The sequence below is a fragment of the Andrena cerasifolii genome, chromosome 13 (assembly GCF_050908995.1).
Source record: "Andrena cerasifolii isolate SP2316 chromosome 13, iyAndCera1_principal, whole genome shotgun sequence".
Classification (NCBI taxonomy): Eukaryota; Metazoa; Arthropoda; class Insecta; order Hymenoptera; family Andrenidae; genus Andrena; species Andrena cerasifolii.
In genome coordinates, this window is record NC_135130.1 from 5,970,496 (window position 1) to 5,984,611 (window position 14,116).

Sequence of the window (14,116 nt, forward strand, 5' to 3'; positions counted from 1 at the left end):
TAAATGACGACGGTCGTCATGGTAACATTTCACCAACGTCGAAAGGTTGTGTGTCGTGCTCACTGATACACGTAGGTATGTGTGTGTGATGTACCTAGCGCCTCCTACCAATACGGTGCTAACTAAACGGGAAAACTTCAGCCAAACAAAGACGGCTTGGTCCCCCTGGGTGGCACAGAACCTTCCTTAAAATGTAGGCCTATCTTACCTACGCTTTGTCTAAATCTATATCTTCTTTTTGGTAAAAGAAGAATTTGGTCCCCTGCTACGGAAAGACTGTAAGAATGACGCATAACACCTCTAGGGCCGGTATGAACGTGACGCGGTAGTCAGACTGTCCATTTTCCCAATTTTTGATAACCACAAACCGAACCAACAAATTTGCTCATGAAGAATCACCACTAACATATCGAATTGACAAGCTGTGTATTTAAAAGCAGTCTAGCACACCACTTTTACCTGTCACATCGCTTATCGTTTCGACGTTGTGAAAACGAGTATTAAGATTCGAATCGTTTATTTTATTATTACGTTTAAAGAAATAGGAAAGAAGATACAATAAACAAAAGTTCCTTAAAATAATGCAAGGAAATGTGAAAAGAATAAAATAATGTTGAGAAGGAAGTTGATGTATTCAACATCTTGTACTGATGTCGATAATTCCAATTATACTTGTTATAAAGTAATTATGTATAAGGATTGTGCAGGTGTGAAATAAAAAAATTTAATAAATTTAACCGAGAATACCTCGTCCGTGGTCGCATTCAACTTTATCGATACAGAATCGTTTACGGGAGCACAGACGAGGTATAGGATAGACCTATCAACCAATGCATTTTTCTGTCACCGGTTTGGGGGAGTCCTAGAACCACCTTACCATTTTTGTGTCGCATGCAACGTTACCGATGAAGCTACGAAACAGATTGTAACGCTACGTGTGGTAGGAATTAGAATTCAAGAAGTCAGTCGAAACCCGCGATTTACAAATGATTCTGTTAGAGTAACAATTTAAAGATCGTTTTATAAACGTATTCCGTGCAACGACCGAGAAAGAAGGATCGCAACAAAACAAGAACACATACGCCTTTTAACCTTGCTATTCTATTCAGGTTTATTTAACGCCAAACAAATTTATTTAACATAAAAATTTATATAAACAACAACATTATTTGTGGAAGACATGTGTTCATGAGTTCAAAATCATCGAAGAAATCGACGAAATGAAATAAATCACGCAAAACCATCGAAGAAATGCATGAAATAGAATAAATCATGTAAAACCATCGAAGAAATACCTACCTGAAAGAGAATAAAATTCTGATTAGATGTCTAGACCGAACCAAACTCACTGAATGTAAGTTTCGCTCGATCTGGACCCTTAAACTAGATCGTAGGCTTTAGCTTGATATCGTTTTGCAAGTCGCAATGCTTGAGAAACGTTACCAAGGAACCGGGCACACCAACGCGGAGGTACCTACGAAAGTGACCCATCCCGAAACAAACACCGATCCCATCCACCCTCCATTTCAATAAACTCATCGCGTCCGTCATTGCTTGCAATGAGGGAAACGATGATTTGACTCTACTATTAGTGACAACCGCGAACGCGAAAGCGAAATCGAAAGAGAGATAGACTGACGATTATCGTCGATCTCTCTGCACTTATACAAGGTACTCGTATTCTACATTCTACAGCATGCATGCAAGAACATCTTAGCTAGCTACCAAGCTAGCATAATTCTAGGCCCTCTCTAGGGCCCACGAGCTAGGCCCTCTCTAGGGCCCATGACTAGGACCCTCTCTAGGGCCTATGCCGAAGGCCCTCTCTAGGGCCCATGACTAGGACCCTCTCTAGGGCCCATGATTAGGACCCTCTCTAGGGCCCACGAGCTAGGCCCTCTCTAGGGCCCATGACTAGGACCCTCTCTAGGGCCTATGCCGAAGGCCCTCTCTAGGGCCCCTGTTCTGGGCCCTCTCTAGGGCCCACAAGCTAGGTCCTTTCTAGGACCTAAAATACCAAGCAGCTGAAAATTGAAGCTAATCGAAAATTTTACTTTACTTTCGCGATGAAAAAGCAATTAGAGCACCGGTGCTCTGGACAAATTTCCGATACGCAAAAGGTTGATTTTACTTTCGCGACGAAAAATCAACACGAGCTTCCGTGCTCTGTATAAATCATAGATCCGCAAAAATTTGACTGTAAATTCGCGGTAATAAAACTCTACACAAGAGCCGCGGCGCTCTTGAAAATATATGGACGCGAAAAAAGCGTGGACTCTACGATCGCATTACCGGCGACCATAAAAGATCTTGCTGGAATGCAAGATTGCTAGGAAGACTAGTTTCATTGAGACCCATTTCAAAAAATTTCGCGGTGACTCTACTTGACTTGATCGATCCGATTATTTTACGAATTATTATTAATCGATATAAAATTGTAAGAATCGCGAGCAACGATTGTATTGGTTTATCTATTATTTTTATTTTGAGACAGACACATGCATGTCACTATCTACGAGTACCTTGTATGGTCAGCTCTATCGATGCTGCTCTTTCGAACACACATGCATAACGTTTAGTGGCGCATCTTATATAATTGGCATTTTTTTCGGGAACATTTCTATGATATTTCGTGAATATGGTTTAGAAAAGGACCACGCCATAAGGCTACTGCCTAGACGCCCTAGACCATATTTGCGAAATATTGCATAAGAGTTCCCCAAACGAATACCGACCATGTGAAAAGGGCCTCTGCATGTCGTGCATTTGTGTTGGAACGGCCAGAATCGAAAGAGCTAAGTAGCTGTACTACATGCACCCCCATTCAAAGAATTATAAAATGACTCACCGTTCGCTGTCATCATCGGTACTGCATCTCTGCAAACTCGTAACCCTCTGACCAGCATCCCTGAGACCAGCTCCCCTCTGATCATCACCCATCTGACCAGCATCCCTCTGACCAGCAGCTCTCAGACGAGCACCCTTCAACTCAGCCCCAGCTTAGCTCTCAACGTTGCAGCTGCAGTTGGACTCGTGCATGACTCTACTTTCGCGGTGAAAAAGTTATTAGAGCACCGGTGCTCTCGACTAGCTTTACTTGCGCAAAAACACTGACTCTACGATCGCATTACGGGCGATCACAAACACTATAACTCAAACCGACAATTTATATTTAAACAGCAACTTTTAGCGCTCCTGTTTATTAAACGCGCACATTTCATCTATTTCACATTTCATCTATTTCACATTCCTTAGTTTCTGAATGTGTTTTTGTTGGGTAAGGTCTTTTTGCATGCATTATGTTGGAAACTTATCCTACCAAATGCATTGCGTGCCTTAGGTATGATGCTTTTCCTTCCAAAATGCACGCACAAAGATTACGACCCACTTATACAAGGTACTCGTATTCTACATTCTACGACATTCATGCAAGTACATCTTAGCTAGCTACCAAGCTAGCATAATTCTAGGCCCTCTCTAGGGCCCACGAGCTAGGCCCTCTCTAGGGCCCATGACTAGGACCCTCTCTAGGGCCTATGCCGAAGGCCCTCTCTAGGGCCCATGACTAGGACCCTCTCTAGGGCCTATGCCGAAGGCCCTCTCTAGGGCCCATGACTAGGACCCTCTCTAGGGCCCATGATTAGGACCCTCTCTAGGGCCCACGAGCTAGGCCCTCTCTAGGGCCCATGACTAGGACCCTCTCTAGGGCCTATGCCGAAGGCCCTCTCTAGGGCCCCTGTTCTGGGCCCTCTCTAGGGCCCACAAGCTAGGTCCTTTCTAGGACCTAGAATACCAAGCAGCTGAAAATTGAAGCTAATCGAAAATTTTACTTTACTTTCGCGATGAAAAAGCAATTAGAGCACCGGTGCTCTGGACAAATTTCCGATACGCAAAAGGTTGACTTTACTTTCGCGACGAAAAATCAACACGAGCTCCCGTGCTCTGTATAAATCATAGATCCGCAAAAATTTGACTGTAAATTCGCGGTAATAGAACTCTACACAAGAGCCGCGGCGCTCTTGAAAATATATGGACGCGAAAAAAGCGTGGACTCTACGATCGCATTACCGGCGACCATAAAAGATCTTGCTAGAATGCAAGATTGTTAGGAAGACTAGTTTCATTGAGACCCATTTCAAAAAATTTCGCGGTGACTCTACTTGACTCGATCGATCCGATTATTTTACGAATTATTATTAATCGATATAAAATTGTAAGAATCGCAAGCAACAATTGTATTGATTTATTTTATTTTTTATTTTGAGACAGACACATGCATGTCACTATCTACGAGTACCTTGTATGGTCAGCTCAATCGATGCTGCTCTTTCGAACACACATGCATAACGTTTAGTGGCGCATCTTATATAATTGGCATTAGTTTCGGGAACATTTCTACGATATTTCGTGAATATGGTTTAGAAAAGGACCACGCCATAAGGCTACTGCCTAGACGCCCTAGACCATATTCGCGAAATATTGCATAAGAGTTGCCCAAACGAATACCGACCATGTGAAAAGGGCCTCTGCATGTCGTGCATTTGTGTTGGAACGGCCAGAATCGAAAGAGCTAAGTAGCTGTACTACATGCACCCCCATTCAAAGAATTATAAAATGACTCACCGTTCGCTGTCATCATCGGTACTGCATCTCTGCAAACTCGTAACCCTCTGACCAGCATCCCTGAGACCAGCTCCCCTCTGATCATCACCCATCTGACCAGCATCCCTCTGACCAGCAGCTCTCAGACGAGCACCCTTCAACTCAGCCCCAGCTTAGCTCTCAACGTTGCAGCTGCAGTTGGACTCGTGCATGACTCTACTTTCGCGGTGAAAAAGTTATTAGAGCACCGGTGCTCTCGACTAGCTTTACTTGCGCAAAAACACTGACTCTACGATCGCATTACGGGCGATCACAAACACTATAACTCAAACCGACAATTTATATTTAAACAGCAACTTTTAGCGCTCCTGTTTATTAAACGCGCACATTTCATCTATTTCACATTTCATCTATTTCACATTCCTTAGTTTCTGAATGTGTTTTTGTTGGGTAAGGTCTTTTTGCATGCATTATGTTGGAAACTTATCCTACCAAATGCATTGCGTGCCTTAGGTATGATGCTTTTCCTTCCAAAATGCACGCACAAAGATTACGACCCACTTATACAAGGTACTCGTATTCTACATTCTACGACATTCATGCAAGTACATCTTAGCTAGCTACCAAGCTAGCATAATTCTAGGCCCTCTCTAGGGCCCACGAGCTAGGCCCTCTCTAGGGCCCATGACTAGGACCCTCTCTAGGGCCTATGCCGAAGGCCCTCTCTAGGGCCCATGACTAGGACCCTCTCTAGGGCCTATGCCGAAGGCCCTCTCTAGGGCCCCTGTTCTGGGCCCTCTCTAGGGCCCACAAGCTAGGTCCTTTCTAGGACCTAGAATACCAAGCAGCTGAAAATTGAAGCTAATCGAAAATTTTACTTTACTTTCGCGATGAAAAAGCAATTAGAGCACCGGTGCTCTGGACAAATTTCCGATACGCAAAAGGTTGACTTTACTTTCGCGACGAAAAATCAACACGAGCTCCCGTGCTCTGTATAAATCATAGATCCGCAAAAATTTGACTGTAAATTCGCGGTAATAGAACTCTACACAAGAGCCGCGGCGCTCTTGAAAATATATGGACGCGAAAAAAGCGTGGACTCTACGATCGCATTACCGGCGACCATAAAAGATCTTGCTAGAATGCAAGATTGTTAGGAAGACTAGTTTCATTGAGACCCATTTCAAAAAATTTCGCGGTGACTCTACTTGACTCGATCGATCCGATTATTTTACGAATTATTATTAATCGATATAAAATTGTAAGAATCGCGAGCAACAATTGTATTGATTTATTTTATTTTTTATTTTGAGACAGACACATGCATGTCACTATCTACGAGTACCTTGTATGGTCAGCTCAATCGATGCTGCTCTTTCGAACACACATGCATAACGTTTAGTGGCGCATCTTATATAATTGGCATTAGTTTCGGGAACATTTCTACGATATTTCGTGAATATGGTTTAGAAAAGGACCACGCCATAAGGCTACTGCCTAGACGCCCTAGACCATATTCGCGAAATATTGCATAAGAGTTGCCCAAACGAATACCGACCATGTGAAAAGGGCCTCTGCATGTCGTGCATTTGTGTTGGAACGGCCAGAATCGAAAGAGCTAAGTAGCTGTACTACATGCACCCCCATTCAAAGAATGATAAAATGACTCACCGTTCGCTGTCATCATCGGTACTGCATCTCTGCAAACTCGTAACCCTCTGACCAGCATCCCTGAGACCAGCTCCCCTCTGATCATCACCCATCTGACCAGCATCCCTCTGACCAGCAGCTCTCAGACGAGCACCCTTCAACTCAGCCCCAGCTTAGCTCTCAACGTTGCAGCTGCAGTTGGACTCGTGCATGACTCTACTTTCGCGGTGAAAAAGTTATTAGAGCACCGGTGCTCTCGACTAGCTTTACTTGCGCAAAAACACTGACTCTACGATCGCATTACGGGCGATCACAAACACTATAACTGAAACAGACAATTTGTATTTAAACAAGTTCGAAAAAATTTCCTTTAAATTGCAAGGTGTCACGCAATTCAGACTTTGAGAAAAATTTCCAGCAGCCACATTGGGCGCTCAATGAATTCTGATTCTGTCTGATAGAAAAAAGGAGTGGCCTCTTCGGGCGTTTAAGGTTTTTCAATCTTAATGTATGGAAGGAGTAGCCTTTTTGGGCGCCTAATGCTTTTTAATTCTAATGTACCATCATCAGGTCTCATCCTTTTTAATGTTAATTAAAAAATACAGCAGCCTGTTTAGGCGCATGATAATTCCGAATTGTAAAAGGAAATAGAAGCAGCCTCATCAGGCGCTAATGGCATGGAATGCCAGAAAAATTCCAATTCTACTCTAAAGTGTTAGTAAACCCTAACCCAGATCTAATTCTTCCCTGAAACTAGCAACGAATCTCTTAGTGAATTCTTTATTAAAGAATTCACCAGAGAAAACCTCGGCGAATCCCTCGGCGAATGTTTCGATGATGCGCTTAAAACTGGACTTGCCTGGCTAAATTTTCTAAGTTTCGCAGCACACATATACACTATACTTCGTTATACTAACCCTTTGGACTGTGATTGCGGTATAAGGTAAAAGCTACTAAAATTATTTCCAAAGACTTTACTTTAAAGTCCAAAGGGTTAGCATGCGCGCATACACATATGCCATTACAATTTCTTTCGCATATTTTAGAGGCACACTTGCACTGGTTTCAAGTGACAAATAGACGCTAAGTATCTCATTGCAGAGATAGAAAAAGAATTGAAAAACGGACACGGATTCGCCGTCGTGAGAGATCTCGAGCTGCTCGATACACTCACGCATTGCAGTTGCACAGACAAAACGCTAATACGCGACCACCATTCATCCAGCCCCCCATTAACGGGAGTTCCCCACTAGGGGCCGCGCCTGAGGGGTCAGACTCACAGCAGCCCGCCTCACAATTAAATCACATGCAGCTGCAATACGCGCTCCCATCACAAAGCCGACAATTTGCACAGGCGAGTGTATCGTGCCCGAGCATCTTGTGCTAATTCAAGATCTCTCCCGAGAGCGAATTATATTACCGGAAAAAAAGAAAAGAGAATTGAAAGTAGGAAATAGAAAATACACTATGACAAGTCTGTAAAAGTATACTAAATGCGAAACGACACGGTGCACGGTGAAGCTAATTGTAAGCAAAAGCAAAGGTAAAAGGCGTCACTCTCAACAAGCAAGCGTACCTCTACCCTTAAATCTAGCCTATCGCACTCTTTACAATGAGCCCTAGTGGCATAATCTATTGCAAATATGCACTTGCGTAACTTTCGAGGGATATGCGAAAGCTAAGAATCTCCCGATTGAGATTACAAAAGAGACTAAACGACTAAAGGACCGAAAGGCGCGGCGCGACGCGAACATTCACCCTCGATCCACCGAAATTTCGTTTCTACATGGCATGCTCCATATCACGACTTTACACAGCCATGGCGAGCGTGACCGAGAACGAGAACTGTCGCACATCTTCGTCTAACAATGGTCCTCTGTGTAAAGCCGTAATAAGTTGTACCCAGCACAGCCGGCCTATGAAGGGCGAGAACACCATGCGCGAAATAGAAATCAGTGATCGAAGGCGAATTGTATTTCTAGAAGGGTGTGTTTGGCACTCTTATATTTAAAAAGAACGAGGCAGAACAAAAGCTTATCGCTCGAAGTACGCAAGTGCATTTCTGAATAGATGTCCAGACCGAACCAAACTCACCGAATGTAAGTTTGGCTTGATCTGGACCCTTAAACTAGATCGTAGGCTTCAGCTTGACAACGTTTTGCAAGACGCAATGCATTGGGAAACGTTACCAAGTCCAGGCACACCAACGCGGAGGTACCTACGAAAGTGACCCATTTCTACGAAATATTTCTGGTCCATATTCGACCAATGCATTTTTGAAAATTTGGAAAAATTCTTACGACTAAAGTTCTTAAATTAAAACTTAATGGACTCTAGGACTATGGCTAGTTAAAACTAAGCACACGTGCAAGTTCTTCCGCGATGTATAAAATTTGTAGGTTTAGTGGCTTAAAGTTATTTTTATGCAAGGGAGAAAGAAATTTAAGTTCATATAGCAGCCACTTTGGCGGCAGTCATTTATTATTATACTGTTATTTTATAAAGGGACCATTTGAGGTCGAGATATCAGGTGGTAAGAGTGGCAATTTTTGATTTCTCGTAATATTACTACCAGTGTGTCTTAATATTTAGCACATGCAACGGGCAAGCAAAACTAGCGAGCATAATAACCAAGTAGTACCAAAAATTACTGTCATTGTTTATTAAGAGAATCTAATGACTCGAATGTAATTACTGTTAAGAGAGAAGATTTGAAAGAACTCGCACGAAAGAGTTCAACTTCAGAAATGTAACTCGTATTCGATACATTAAGCATCCGGAATGATTGTGAAATTAAAGAAAAGAAGTTTAGAATGTTTGAAACGCGATATTAAAACTCCTATCGCGAATTTAAAATTTATTCATTGTATTTTTCTACGTGTATTAAACATTTGGAAGTACACGCATTAAATTTTACTATTCGCGAGTACTAAGTACGTATTCGTGGTCACTATGCTCGCTACAGTAATCATTATGTTCGATAGCATACAAAAAAATTCAAAGAATGAAAAAGTATCACTCACCGTTCGTTGAAAATAGTCTCACTGACAAGCATCCCCTTTTAGCAGTAGCTATTCGATCTGCAGGCGAATGTCCAGCAGTTGCAGGGTCAGTACCCCATAGAATGTGTCACACTTCCAAATATGTCACATTACTTTCGCGATGAAAAAGCAATAGGAGCACTGGTGCTCTGAATTAATTCTAGATGCGTTAAAACACTGACTTTACGTTCGCGTTCACATTACTAACACGCAGGGCCACTGTGCACTGTGAAATACTTTATCGCGAAATAAGCACTGATTCTACAATCGCATTGCACACGATTACAAAAGCAGTTCATGTTTTTAAACATATCTCAACAGTGGAAAGATGTGTTCGGACTCGAGTAAAGCGTTTCCAAAATAGTCCTCTAGGTACTGAGTGTAATGTAGTGGAATCTCGTTGAACGATCTCCCACATAGTCCAGTTATCGATGAAATTTATGCAGGAATCGAGAAATCACGAAATAATATGTACACGCACTCACTGATGCGATCACCGTCGCGAGTAAAGTCGAACTGACAGAGGTGACACCGCTTGGCAATGTTGTGACGTAGGGGTTGTTGGCGGTGTTATGGCGCTCGACCGACTCCCAGCTAACTGGAAATTCGTCAAGGCCAGAAATAATTTTATGTAGACACAGTAATTCCACGATGAAAAATCACTTAGAGCACCGGTGCTTTCACTTAAATAGTTCTGTATGCGCAAAACATTGACTCTGCACTCGCGTCCACACAGTGCTCTATGAAATACTTTATCGCGAAATATGTACTGACTCTAAAATCGCATTGCACGCGGTCACAAAAGCACATCACATTTCTAAACATCTCTCAGCAGTGGGAAGTAGTGTTCGGGCTCGCGTAAAATGTTTCCATAAAGGCATCTTGGTATTGAGTGTAATGCAGCAGAATCTTGTTAAACGGCCTCATACATAGTCCAGTAATCGATGAAATTGATGCACGAATCGAGAAATCACGAAATAATATGCAGGTACATTCACTGATCCGATCGCTGCCGCGGTTGAAGTCGAACTGTCAGCTTACACCTTTCGTGAATGTTGTCACATTGGTAGAGGTTGCTGTCGACCTCAACTGTTTCCCATGGAAGTTGAAATTTCACAAAGGCCGGAAATAATTCTATATCGCAATGTCCATTGCGAAATATGTACTTTTCGCAGCTGCAGCCATGCACCCTGCTCTTTCTATGTATACATATATGTCTTTCAAAGTTGAGGAGATGTGATCGGACTCGAGTACAGTGTTTTCAAAAAAGTCTTCCAGATACTTATTTTTAGTGTATTGCAGTAGAATCTGGACGATCGACCTCCCACATATTCCAGTATTCGATGGAAATAATACATTAAGATAGGTATACCATGGCATTTTAAATGTTCATCCGTCCGATCCGTCCTCCGACTTTGGTGAACGTCGTTATTGAACTCCATTATTTCACATATCTTGAGAATTCCACATTACTTTATTTTATATATTTATACATGTGGAAGGAAGGGAAGGAATGATTTATTCAAACATTTCGAGTTACATTTATTTTTACATTATATCAAAGTATTACTATTTAAAGAAATTCTTGTATCTATCTACTTATTTAGGATATTTGACAATCGCAGCAATCGCATCGGCTCTGTTCTCACCAATTACCAGGTCTCACTACGAGGTGGTCGCAGCGTTTCGAGGCCCGTAGAGAGACTGCCTATTTATGTTTTATTCAGAAAATCTAATGACTCGAATGTAATAACTATTAATAAGAGAAGATTCATAAAACTCATATGAAATATTTAAACTTGAGAAGCGTAACTTGCATGCAAAACATTAAGCATCTCGAATGATTGTGAAATTAAAGAAAAATTGTTTAGAATGTTTAAAACGCGATACTAAAACTTTTATCTAGAATTTAATACATATATATATATAATCGTTTTATTCGGTAGCATGTAGAAAGATTGAACGAGTTGAAAAGTTGCACTGCTATCTCTGCAGATCGCCCCCCCCCCCCCAAGAGTAATAAAATAGAAAATATTATGACATTGTGTATAATTCTGTATAAATAATTAATGTGAATTTAATTATTTATACAGAATTATAATTAATGTGAATTTAATTATTTATACAGAATTATAATTAATGTGAATTTAATTATTTAGGTTACAGTATCAGATTGAGATATTAAAACATAAGTTACAAGCAAATTTTAAATCTTGTGAAAGAGGGTTAAAAAATGTACTTATGTACTTTTACATATTTCGCCCCCTCCAAGAAAGGCTCCTGAATCCGCCTCTCCAGGTGGCTCGGCTGCATCGGGGGGAGGGGGATGGACCCGAGTTGAAACCCTGACCAGGTCCTCAGCAAGTCCAGGAAGTCCAGGAAGTCCAGGAAGTCCAGTAGGTCCAGGTAGCTCGGCAACTGCAGGGTCCCCGGAGGTCCTCCAGGCCCGGAAGACCGACGACGACTGAGTACATGAAGCTCTGTGAGCTCCTTATCTAGACTTCGAGGAACGATGTCTCCCGATCAAAACAAGGTCGACGGTTAATTACAATTGCGAAATCCAACGAATTCTTCGGCAAAAATGGATTTTCTGCTAAAATATACGTTCCATTGGCTATTGCTATGACAAATAATGTTAACAACATTTACCCTAACCGCCCAGTAGAAATTATTATTAACTTTGATCGATAGAACTTGAGATATCAAGCAATTAGTAACATTTGATCTTGAATTTGCAAATGATTTTCTACGCCGAATGAATTCTCTTTTATTCTCAATGTTTAATTGTTCGATACATTAATGTTAATGCTTATACATATCATCTAGTATTATTTATAATGAATAAATACATTTTAGTGGAACTTGGTGTAAATGAATAGTTGCAGGAATATTTGGAGAAATATGAGTGACATACTTGTTTCTCCCCCTTAGTTACTAAGATCGACGAAGTATAGGATAGAACCACGGTACTCTATGAAACACTTTTTGGCAGGCACAGGCACTGACTCTACAATCGCATTGCACACGATTACAGAAGCACTTCCTGTTTTTAAACGTCCTTCAGTTTCTGAAAAAGTCTTCTAGGTAACGGGTATATCTAAATGGAATCCTGTTAAAAGGCCTCCCACATGGTCCAGTAATCGATGAAATTTATGCGCGAATTGAGAAATCACGAGACAATATGAACTATGACGTGCACACACTTCACTGAACCGATGAATTTCTCAGCGCTAGACAAAATTTTATTTCCCAATGCGGGTTTCAAAAGTAACTCGACTTGCAGTTGCATCCATGCACACCACGACACTCGTGCATCATGCAACCTTCTGCGAGTCTTTTAAGAATTAGATTTTACTGTAAATTTTAGTGTTGGCCATAAACTAATACTCGTAGCCAGTAATATCCAATTATTATTACTTCAAAAGTGCATTAGAATCTTGCGGGAATGTCAGTAACAGCGTGAATTTTTAATACTTTTCGGCGTACGATACGTGAAAAGGTTCTACTACACGCAAAGTACTAATAAACAATGTCATCTTGCAACTTATAGCTTGCATGGGCTTTGAAGAAATACCATTTTTGTGCTTCATAGTGTCTTGATCCCTGAAATGGATTTTCGGAAAAAAATCGGCGTGAGTCGTTGACAAACCGAGCCAAAGCATAGCGTAGCAAAAGCCTACCTGTGCCAAACTCTCTCTCTAAACGAGTCACACGTATACAAGTACGCAAACACCTTTCAGCCTTTCAACACATGTCAGAGTAGTTGCTGAGTTGAACGCTGTTCATGAGCAGATGCCACTACATTCAGACCTCAAATTATGGGTCGGTAATACAGTTTGGGTGGCGACACGAACATCTATAAGGTGATAGGTCTATGCTGTACCTCGTCTGTGTTGAAACCAATTATGGCGAGGTAAGAGATACTTTTTACCGTGGGTCGGTGATAAGGATAAAGAATGCGATCGTATTTGGATCGATTTCGTTTATTTAGTAATTGAAAAGTAATTTAGTATGCAATTCTTCATTTGCAGTGTTTTCATTTTTCTTAGCAGGGGCAGTTATTTTTCATGTCTATTAACTTTACCGACCTGTATGAATCGGTGGAATATGGTTCTCAGAGTTACCGTTTTTAAACATACAGTGCGCAACACAAGTCACAGTTCTTTCACGAAGTTGTTACTTCAGAGGTGGCACCAGGGGGGCCAAGCTTCCCTCTTACGAAAGTTGAAGCAGAGTTTGTAGCGCCTCCTACCAATGAGGTGCGTACTAAACTGTGAATGTGTGAATTGGTGTGAATCGGGACGTATGTGTATGTGTATACGTGTAATGTACCGTTTACTTTAAAACCTGTCCACGGATCGTCGCGCCAGCGACACGTATGCAGCAGATAGAAGGATAAACATTGAAATTGAATATTTCTTCTTTTCTTAGGAAAAGAAAATATATTCAATTGCTTTGTATATCCTTCTATCTGCTGCATACGCGTCACTGACGCGACAATCCATGGTCAGACGGCCTTAGAAAGGGTAAACCAGGGAAAGTGAGGACACTTCCTCGTGTCTGCGCCAAACATTTCTAAATGACGACGGTCGTCATGGTAACATTTCACCAACGTCGAAAGGTTGGTGTCGTGCTCACTGATACACGTAGGTATGTGTGTGTGATGTACCTAGCGCCTCCTACCAATACGGTGCTAACTAAACGGGAAAACTTCAGCCAAACAAAGACGGCTTGGTCCCCCTGGTTACCCCCTCCATCAATGTAGTTTAAGCCCGCCGATCCCTGCTCCCCTTGCCTAAAATCGCAACTATTCCCCATTCCTC